The sequence below is a fragment of the Bos grunniens genome, chromosome 7 (assembly GCF_055505025.1).
Source record: "Bos grunniens cultivar Pamir isolate PY7600 chromosome 7, Bosgru_T2T1.0, whole genome shotgun sequence".
Classification (NCBI taxonomy): Eukaryota; Metazoa; Chordata; class Mammalia; order Artiodactyla; family Bovidae; genus Bos; species Bos grunniens.
Genome location: NC_141171.1, coordinates 35067410 through 35078560, shown reverse-complemented (window position 1 = coordinate 35078560; position 11151 = coordinate 35067410). Strand labels below are relative to the sequence as shown.

At 39.1% G+C, this 11151-nt stretch overlaps 1 pseudogene; it reads left to right on the top strand.

Moving 5' to 3' along the window:
- The first annotated feature begins 3832 nt into the window (after positions 1-3832).
- On the top strand, positions 3833-3919 carry LOC147369032 (small nucleolar RNA SNORA11; annotated as a pseudogene).
- The last annotated feature ends 7232 nt before the right edge of the window (positions 3920-11151 follow it).

Below are 11151 nucleotides of genomic sequence, written 5' to 3'. Positions count from 1 at the left end.
CGATCCCTAGGTTGGGAGGATCCCTGGAGAAGGGAATGGCAACTCTCTCCAGTATTCTTGCCTGGAGAATTCCATGTACAGAGGAGACTGGTGGGCTACAGCCCATGGGGTCACAAAGAGTTGGACACAACTGAAGTGACTTAGCATGCACACTGCTGCTGCTGCTGCTAAGTCCCTTCAATCGTGTCCGACTCTGTGCGGGCCCCATAGAGGGCAGCCCACCAGGCTCCGCCGTCCTTGGGATTCTTCAGGCAAGAACACTGGAGTGGGTTGCCATTGCCTTCTCCAATGCATGAAAGTGAAAAGTGAAAGTGAAGTCGCTCAGTCGTGTCCGACTCCTAGCTACCCCATGGACTGCAGCCTACCAGGCTCCTCCGTCTGTGGGATTTTCCAGGCAAGAGTACTGGAATGAGGTGCCATAGCATGCACACACACACACATACTAAACGCATCTCAGAGTCTATGTCTGAGAAAATCCAAACTGGCACACTAAGTAACTTGCTCAGGACACAAGGATCCCCAGTGGGGACCCCAATCCAAGCATAATGGTTCCAGAGCCTGAGCTCCTAACTGCCCTGTTCCACTGCCTTACACCCAGAGCCTTCATTACCCAACACTCCTACCACAGTCTACACAAACTCTGATTTTTCATTAGGTAGATGGTTCAGGTAAAGATTTTGCCTCCCAACTGCCAAACAGAATTTTAGTTATATAAGGGAGAGGCACGCAGCCTTCTGGCTCTGGGAATAGATCTTATATTAACAGAATCTACCCTAATTTCATCTCTCCCCGTTTTTCAAAGTATTCTCAGTGGCATGCCAAGTCAGTAAGAACTTAAGATTTCCTGAACTTCAGAACTGAAGATTAAAAGGACAGAAAATGAAGTCCACAGAGCAAGCTTCCTCTTTGGATATCCTAGCTTAAAACTGACCATTTTAAAATATGGTGAGAGATTGTCTACCCAATCTAAGAAGCTAATTTTCTAAAAGATAACTTTCCATGATGGACAGGCTAAGATATTTTTCAAGTTAGTATTTTCTTCCACTCTGTTGATATCCTCAGTTTAACTTCCAATTTCCATAATATAGAAGGCCAAAATACCCTAATGTTGATTTAAACAACTGTGAGTTCCCCAATATACCTTGTTTTGATTTTGCTTTCTTTCTTCTTTTGCTATGGGGTTCATAGATGCCTCTTCTACAGTCACAGTATTTCATTTACAAACATGTCACACTGTCTAAATTTAACCTAATTAGCAAGCCAGGGCACCTAATCCTCAGGCATTTTCCCACTCCTCCAGACCCCCTCACTCCAATAGTCTCAGTTGTCAATGCAAAGTCATTTCCAAAAACCAAGACAGGATAAATGGAAACTGGTCTTCACCACAGAGAAAACAGTCCCATCCTCCCTATTTTCTGGGACCTGAGTTTCTTCAGGGGTTTTTAAATCTCATTAAAGACTACAACAAGTTCCACAGCTGCTGAGGAGCCTCAGGATCATTCAAGCTGATGCCTTTCATTCCACTTCCTGGAGTGTTGGTAACCAGGATGGGGCAGTCACTACTGTGAACCCCATCTTAGATCTGTGCTGTTCAGCGAAGTCATGGTGTTCAATCATTATGCAGTGCATTTTCACCCTGCCTCCAATTGTTCTGGTCATGTCAAAAATGTAGCTTTGATGCCTACATTGCATTGAAGAAAAGAGGAAAAAGTAATAGAAAGAAGGGAGTAGGATTAGCAGCTCAAAAGTTTTAAAAATTTTGATCTCATTGAAATGAAAACATACTTTATCTACCTTCTTCAGATGTTACTGATTGCATTAATTCCAGACATAAGTAAGTCAGTAGGTGCCTTTTTTATTTTCCAAGCTGGTGACGTTTTTCTACAGGGAGCCTGCAAAGGAAAACTGTCTCTCTCGTAGTGCTCCTAGGCAAAGCATTGAAGTACAATCCCAACAAAATCAAAGTGACAGCTAGAAGGCACCCCTAATTGCCAGCTCACTGAGTTCTTTCAGGACTTGAATACAATTGTCAATTATCAAGGTCTCTTTGTAGACTAGACAAGTAACAATGAATGTAAGGTCTAAATTAAACTTGCCAAAAAGACATTGTTACCTTTTCACATCTGATAGCAGTATCCAACGGCAAACCCAAGATCAAATGTAAACTAAGATATTAGGAAAAGGCATCAAAGCAACTATAAAATAAATTATTAAAATCTGTTAGTAACTGTGTTTAATGCAAAGTCACATAGTCACAGTTAACATATTTTGCACACCAAAAATGAACACATACCTAGTACATGGTCTGACCATAAAAATTACTTCAATAACTCTCTAGTGAGTGACCCCTGCATGCTATGCACTCACTTTTCTCAGCACTGCAGGTAAAGTTGTGAACAAAACAGGCAAGGTCCCTGCCCTCATGGAAGTTACATTCCAATAACAGTTATACATAAAATTTAAAATTCCTTAATCACATATCTTTCATCCCCTTTGCATATAAATCATAAGAAAATAATGGGAAAGGGTTGTAAATTGGACCAAGAAATACTTAGGAACTAAGTCGCTGGGGGACACTGAAGGGACTCACTCTCTTTACTGTCATCTCACTTCACAGATTAAATGACAGAATTTTATGTCCATCCAGTCCAGTCCCCTTCTATGCCGAATCACATTCAAATCATTCCTGACTAAAGAGAATCTGTGCCACTTTTAAATGTCTTACATGGCATTTGAAGGAGATTGGGTCTACTGGACAAGAAAAAGGAGAAATGGACCTGTCTCTTCCTCTCTAAGCTTTTAAGACCACAGTTATTTCTATCAGGGGAAATGAGAAAAGAATCACATGACTTACAAACCCCTGGAGGGAGATCTTACTGGATAAAGCATCATTGTTACTATTTAATACACAGTATTCAGATAGCTGAAAGGAAGCAGTAAGCAGGTATCCATGTTCTTGACACTTGGTTCTGTTTGTCCAAATTCTCCTTTTAATGTTTCCCGCTTTCCTGTTGGCTGTTGTAGCATGCACTCAAAGTAGAAGTAGGGTTAGTAAGTTGGAAATACTGTCTCACTTACATGGCTTTTTATTGGAGAAAATGAGAATGAAAGAACTGATTTTCTTCTCCCTCTCTGTATACACATTCCCTAAGCATCTTCACTCATTCTCCTGATTCTATCCATCATTAACTCCAAATTTGTTTAACTCCAAATCTCTGCATCTAAGTAAATTTAATAGATGCCATACTAGTATTTAAAACTCAACAGAGCCAGCACTGGGATCATGGCTTCCCCCATGCTCTACATACTGATTCTCTTCATGTATCCTATGTCTCAATGAAGGGCACCACCATCATGTCCAAAGTCACCTACCACTCAAGAAAAACTATAACAGGAACATGCAACAGTCACCTACAACAACAGTTGAGAACCAGGAAAAGATACTGCTGAAAGAATTTTTTAAAGAAAGAAACAAATGGAAAAACATCCATTTTGATGGATTGGAAGACATAATATGGTTAAGATGTCCAATTTCCATCAATGGTGGTGCCATAAAAAATTTGAGAAAGAGAATGAATGAGAGGCCACATTATTAGAAAATAACTTTGAAAAAAAGACTGATGTGAATGGACAGGGGAAAACAGGCAGTACTGAAAAATGGATGCTGGACTTGATATGTGAGCCTCTCCAGCCCTTCCCTCCTACTGTCAGAGTTTAGAGAGGGTTGAAATATGGGAAGAGATTAAGGGAATTGATCTCTACTTCCACCTCCTTGCCCTGTCCCTATTTAAATCCATCCTCTTTAGCCATGTCATTTTTCTTTTCCACTTAAAATGTCTTTCACATGACATAAATCTGGGTTCGTGGTGACAAGGGGTACAAAACTTGCAGCCTTCCTATGAACAAACACCCAACACATCCCTGCACCTCCACGCGGCTGCTGGGCAGGACCAGTGGAATGGGCTGAATACTGGAAGAAAAGCTACAGTATTTAGTGGGGAAGCTTGCCACCTATGGCCTGTCTGGTCCTGCATGGGTGGACCATGAGAGACCTTATAAAGGCTTTGAACGGAGAAAGAAAAATAGACTCCAAGTACATGCCATTCTGAAAAAAAAAAAAGCAAAACTATGGAAACAATGATAAGACCATTGGTTGCCAGGAGATTTGGGGGAGATGAAAAAAGACTAGTTTTTATAAGCAGTGAATATACTTTGAATGACATTATAATGATGGATATATGTTATTAAACCTTTGTCCAACCCCATAGAATGTGCAACACTACTTATTTCATTAAAGTTAATCCTAAGATGAACTGGGGGGAAAAAAGTCTTTGATTTTTGTTATCGTCCCTACTCTGCCCAACAGAAACCAAAGTAATCAATTCTCTGTTCCAAGTTATTTATATAAATATGTTGAAAAATTCTGTCCTCAGGTTTGATGTGTTCAGTGTACACTTCCTTTCTGTCCACTTTCTAAGCCGAAAACAATACCCTACCAGTTATCACCCAATGAGCTGTAAAACATTCAAGGTTGCACTTTCTCCACAAAGTGAAGAGAAGGCCATAGAATGTCTTAAAAGAAAATGTACACTTCAGAAAAATGTGGAATGTGGGGAAGGATGGGGAATAAACTCCCCCCAACCCAAGAAGGAGAGACTCATAAGACTACACTGTTTCCAGTAGACAAATTAGCAGGACCTATGCAAGTGATTTTTGCATAAACAACAAAGACCTCTCCAAGTATTTCCTTCAGTCCATTGAGCAGTAAGCCCCAAAGCAGCCCTGACTGGGAGGAAGAAGCCAGAGGCTATCAGCCAAGGGACACTTGAGTCTTTGCTTTTATGTCATTTATTTCTTTTAAGTGACCTCTGCCACTTTGGCTTTATATGTGGGCACTCATCCTTTACAAGCAAATACAATTGTGAGGCATTTTCCTCTGTGTATAGTTAGATAATGAATTCTTCCTGTTGAAAAGTGACCTCAAGAGCCCGGGACCTCATTTCATTTCAATTTGTGCCAATGAACCACTTGACAAATAGCTCTTTTTAGAGTCATGTATAACTTTGGGTTTTAGTCCTAAGCATTGTTGTGCTTCTGACAAGGACAAATCGGGCTGTACAATGTGTTTCCTATCCTCTGCAGGGCCAGTGATTACAGAACTAGCTGGGTGGGATCAGCATTGAGTATTTCGCTGTGATTCATTTGCTTTGAGTACAATTACTACAAAATCACAAAGTCCTGGATGGGCTAAAAATCACCAAATAGAAAGCAAACTTACTTTTAAATATATAAACACACAAAGATATACACACACATGAAGAGTCCTGATTCAAGAGTGTTCTTGGAATTCCTTAGTGTCTAATGCAAATAATTTCACATTTCTAGTCAGTTTTTGTTCTATGAGACCTAGAGTTATGTTCCTCCTGGTACTCTTGAAAAGCACTGAAGTTCTCCTGTTAGAATTCTGTCAGCTCTTTTTTGAACACAAGTGATAAACCAAATTTGCACACTGTTGATCTAAAATTCTAGTCTTTAATATGAGTGTAATAAAATGACATTAGGAGTCATGCCTGTCCAAACACCACAGGAACTCTGCCAGGGATGCTTGGAATAGCTGCCATTTGCTCATCTCTTCTCAGCCTGAAATTATTTAAACTTCACCTGTTTCCATCTCAAATTATCTTATAACTGCCTTCATATTATAGGTTTATACCCAAAGTAGCTACCATACCAACTGGCACCCAGACATCAGGGACATGGAATTGGCTATCTCTTTTTTCTCACCTGATACAATCTGATCAGTATTTACAGAATTATCTAAGGAGAGAAAAATTGCCTTCAATCTAGAAACTTACTAAAGGAGTCATCTAATACATTCTTCAGTATGAAGTGCTCCACAAAGCTTTGTTTTCAAAAACTGCCAAGTTATTTGCTGTTTAGAAAATATACCTGTATAATTTGATTCTTGTTTTCCAAGTGAGACTACCGAAATTACATTATGATCAATGTACACTATTTTTAAGATTTTTATCTAAATTACTAGAAATTAAAAACTACTTTCAAAAGTTTCCAAAACTGACATGGGAAAAATTCATGCATTATAGATACGAAGAACTGACTCACTGGAAAAGATCCTGATGCTGGGAAAGATTAAAGGCAGGAGGAGAAGGAGACAACAGATGAAGGAGGAAGAGATGATTGGATGGCATCACCAACTCAATGGACCTGAGTTTGAGCAAGCTCCAGAAGTTAGTGATGGACAGGTAAGCCTGGCATGCTGCAGTCCATGGGGTTGCAAACAGTCAGGCATGACCGAGCAACTGAACTGAACTGACACTTAGTTGTGGGGCTTCCCTGGTAGCTCAGACAGTATAAAATCTGCCTGCAATAGAGGAGACCCCAGTTTGACCCTTGAGTCAGGAAGACCCACTGTAGAAAGGAATGGCAACCCACTCCAGTATTCTTGCCTGGAGAATTCCATGGACAGAGGAGCCTGGTATGCTGCAGTTCATGAGGTCGAAAAGAGTCAGACATGACTGAGCAACTAACAAACATACACATCCTTAGTTGCCTGTGAATTCCTGTTGTGTCGGTCTCTAAATCAAAAGATACTAATGCCCACTCTGTATCCTTAATAGAAGATTGTTTAACAATTTGTGAGTACCTTTCCAAATAGGAAAAATTCTTCAAAATATTTTAGAAAATTATCTCTCTAATTGAATGTCTATTATGAGCACTCCTTCTAACTGACCATTGAAATCTTCAGAAGGCCAGGAAATCACAAGAGCAATTGGCATGTCATCTACTATCCTCCACCTGGACACCTGCAAGTCCTGTGACCTAGGGCAGACATGTGACTTTTCTAAACTTGAATTTCCTTATCTTTAAACAAACATGGGACTAACCGGACTTCATTTTCAACAGTATGGTGGAACAGATATGTGAATAGCCTCTAACGGACAATAACCAAAAATACTGAATAACGTATTTTTAAAATCTTTAAAATCCATCACTGACAAGGCAAGCAAATGAGGACTCTTGAGAGCAGGGGGAAAAAAAAGTGAACACTGGAATTTAGAAAGGTGAACAGAGCTTCAAGGAATGTTTTCATCCTGAGGTCATCAAATTAACCCAGGGACCTTGAGCCTCAGATTTGAAGTGGGAAAGAAAATAAGCCTGGAGCTACCTAGAGCTGTCTAATAGGGGATCTGTACATAAAGTGGACTCTAAAGGCCTATGCAAGTGTAAAATAGAAATAAATGTTCCTTTCAGCAAGGGATAAAAGAGAAACTTAACATTTCTCAACCTGGCCTCCTCTGATCTGAAATTGGTCTCCTCTGATATTTCATAACCATCACCAGCCACCATATGTGCTTCTAGCCTGAGTCCTAACACGACCTTTGTGATCCAGAAAAACACCAACCTAATTACTTAATTTTCTACATCAGTGAAGTGAAGTGAAGTGCAGTGAAAGTTGCTCAGTCATGTCTGACTCTTTGCGACCCCATGGACTAGACAGTCCATGGCATTCTGCAGGCCAGAATACTAGAGTGGGTAGCCTTTCCCTTCTCCAGGGGATCGTCCCTACCCAGGGATCGAATCCAGGTCTCCCACAGTGCAGGCGGATTCTTTACCAGCTGAGCCAGAAGCGAAGCCCAAGAATACTGGAGTGGGTAGCCTTTCCCTTCTCCAGCTGATCTTCCCAACCAAGGAATCAAACTGAGGTCTCCTGCATTAAAGGCAGATTCTTTATCAACTGAGATATGAGGGAAGTAGTATCACCAAACATCCATCAAAAATAAAAATATAACATATACACAAATTTTTATCAGACTATAAAAATCCCATCAAATAACTTTATGAGAAATATAAGCTCAGAGTACATATAATAATACTATAAAACACACACATACAAATAAGAACCAAAAGAAATCAGATATATAAAGATTTATCCACTGAAATGATCAAACTCAGATCATAAAATAAGTGTATTTAATATATTTAAAGATATTAGAAAGAATACTTCAAATATGTGAAGAAAGTAATTAAAATAAATAAAGAAATATTGAAAAAAATAAAACTTTAAGAAAATATAATATTTGAAATTTAAAAAAACCTGCATGACAAAAAAAGAAAACTACAGGCCAATATCACTGAGGAACATAGATGCAAAAAATCCTCAACAGAATTCTAGAAAACAGAATCCAGCAACATATTAAAAAGATTATACATCATAACCAAGGGCTTTATGCCAGGGGTGCAAGGATTATTCAATATTTGCAAATCAGTCAATGTGATACACCACATTAACAAATTGAAAGATAAAAACCATATGATTATCTCAACAGATGCAGAGAAAGCCTTTGACAAAATTCAACACACATTTATGATAAAAAAAAATCCTCCAGAAAGCAGGCATAGAAGGAACATACCTTAACATAATAAAAGCCATATATGATAAACCCACAGCAAACATCAGATCAGATCAGTCGCTCAGTCGTGTCCAACTCTTTGCGACCCCATGAATCACAGCACGCCAGGCCTCCCTGTCCATCACCAACTCCCGGAGTTCACTCAGACTCAGGTCCATCAAGTCAGTGATGCCATCCAGCCATCTCATCCTCTGTTGTCCCCTTCTCCTCCTGCCCCCAATACCTCCCAGCATCAGAGTCTTTTCCAATGAGTCAACTCTTCGCATGAGGTGGCCAAAGTACTGGAGTTTCAGCTTTAGCATCATTCCTTCCAAAGAAATCCCACGGCTGATCTCCTTCAGAATGGACTGGTTGGATCTCCTTGCAGTCCAAGGGACTCTCAAGAGTCTTCTCCAACACCACAGTTCAAAAGCATCAATTCTTCAGTGCTCAGCCTTCTTCACAGTCCAACTCTCACATCCATACATGACCACTGGAAAAACCATAGCCTTGACTAGACGAAACTTTGTTGGCAAAGTAATGTCTCTGCTTTTGAATATGCTATCTAGGTTGGTCATAACTTTCCTTCCAAGGAGTAAGCATCTTTTAATTTCATGGCTCCAGTCACCATCTGTAGTGATTTTGGAGCCCAGAAAAATAATACTCAATGGCAAAAAATTTAAAGCATTTCCCCTAAAGTCAGGCACAAGACAAGGGTGCCCACTCTCACCACTACTTTTCAACATAGTTTTGGAAGTTTTAGCCAAAGCAATCAGAGCCAAAAAAGAAATAAAAGGAATCCAGATTAGAAAAAAAGAAGTAATACTCTAAATGTTTGCAGATGACATGATCCTCTATGTAGAAAACCCTAAAGATACCACCAGAAAATTACTAGAGCCAATCAATGAATATAGTAAAGTTGCAGGATATAAATTAATACACAGAAATCCCTTGCATTCCTACACACTAACAATAATAAAACAGAAACAGAAATTAAGGAAACAATCCCATTCACTATTGTGACAAAAAGAATAAAATAGGAATAAATCTACCTAAAGAAACAAAGGACCTATATATAGAAAAGCATAAAACACTGATGAAAGAAATCAAAGATGACACAAATAGATGGAGAAATATACCATGTTCATGGATTGGAAGAATCAATAGAGTGAAAATGAATATACTACCCAAAGCAATCTATAGATTCAGTGCAATCCCTATCAAGCTACCAATGGTATTTTTCACAGAACTAGAGCAAATAATTTCACAATTTGTATGAAAATACAAAAAACCTAGAATAGCCAAAGCAATCTTGAGAAAGAAGAATGGAACTGGAGGAATAAACCTGCCTGACATCAGACTACGTGACAAAGCTATAGTCATCAAGACAGTATGGTACTGGCACAAAGACAGAAATATAGATCAATGGAACAAAATAGAAGCCCAGAAATACCTATGGACACCTTATCTTTTACAAAGGAGGCAAAAATATACAATGAAGAAAAGACAATCTCTTTAACAAGTGGTGCTGGGAAAACTGGTCAATCACCTGTAAAAAATGAAACTAGAACACTTTCTAATACCATACACAAAAATAAACTCAAAATGAATTAAAGATCTAAATATAAGACCAGAAACTATAAAACTCCTAGAGGAAAACATAGGCAAAACACTCCCTGACATAAACCACAGCAGGATCCTCTATGCCCCAACTCCCAGAGTAATGGAAATAAAAGCAAAAATAAACAAAAGGGACCTAATTAAACTTATAAGTTTTTGCACAATGAAGGAAACTATAAGCAAGGTGGAAAGACTGCCTTAAGAGTGGGAGAAAATAATAGCAAACAAAGCAACTAACAAAGAATTAATCTCAAAAATATACAAATAACTCATGCAGCTCAATACCTGTGTCAGAAAAATAACTGACGCAATCACAAAAGGGCCAAAGAAATGGACATTTCTCCAAAGACATACAGATGGCTAACAAACACATGAAAAGATGCTCAACATCATTCATTATCAGAGAAATGCAAATCAAAACCACAATGAGGTACCATCTCACGCCAGTCAGAATGGCTGCTATCAAAAAGTCTACAAACAATAAATGCTGGAGAGGGTGTGGAGAAAAGGGAACTCTCTTACAGTGTTGGTGGGAAGGCAAACTAATATAGCCACTATGGAGAACAGTGTGGAGATTCCTTAAAAACTGAAAATAGAACTGCCATATGACCCAGCAATCACACTGCTGGGTATACACACCGAGGAAACCAGAATTGAAAGAGACATGTGTACCGCAGTGTTCATTGCAGCACTGTTTACAATAGCTAGGACATGGAAGCAACCTAGATGTCCATCAGCAGATGAATGGGTAAGAAAGCTGTGGTACATATACACAATGGAATATTACTCAGCTATTAAAAAGAATGCATTTGAATCAATTCTAATGAGGTGGGTGAAACTGGAGCCTGTTATACAGAGTTAAGTAAGTCAGAAAGAAAAACACCAATATAGTATATTAATACATATAAACAGCATTTAGAAAGATCGTAATGACAGCTCTATATGCAAGACAGCAAAAGAGACAGTTACAAAAAACAGACTTTTGGACTCTGTGGGAGAAGGCGAGGGTGGGATGATTTGAGAGAATAGCATTGAAACATGTATATTACCATATGTGAAATAGATGACCAGTCCAAGTTCAATGCATGAAACAGGGCACTCAAAGCCGGTGCACTGGGAC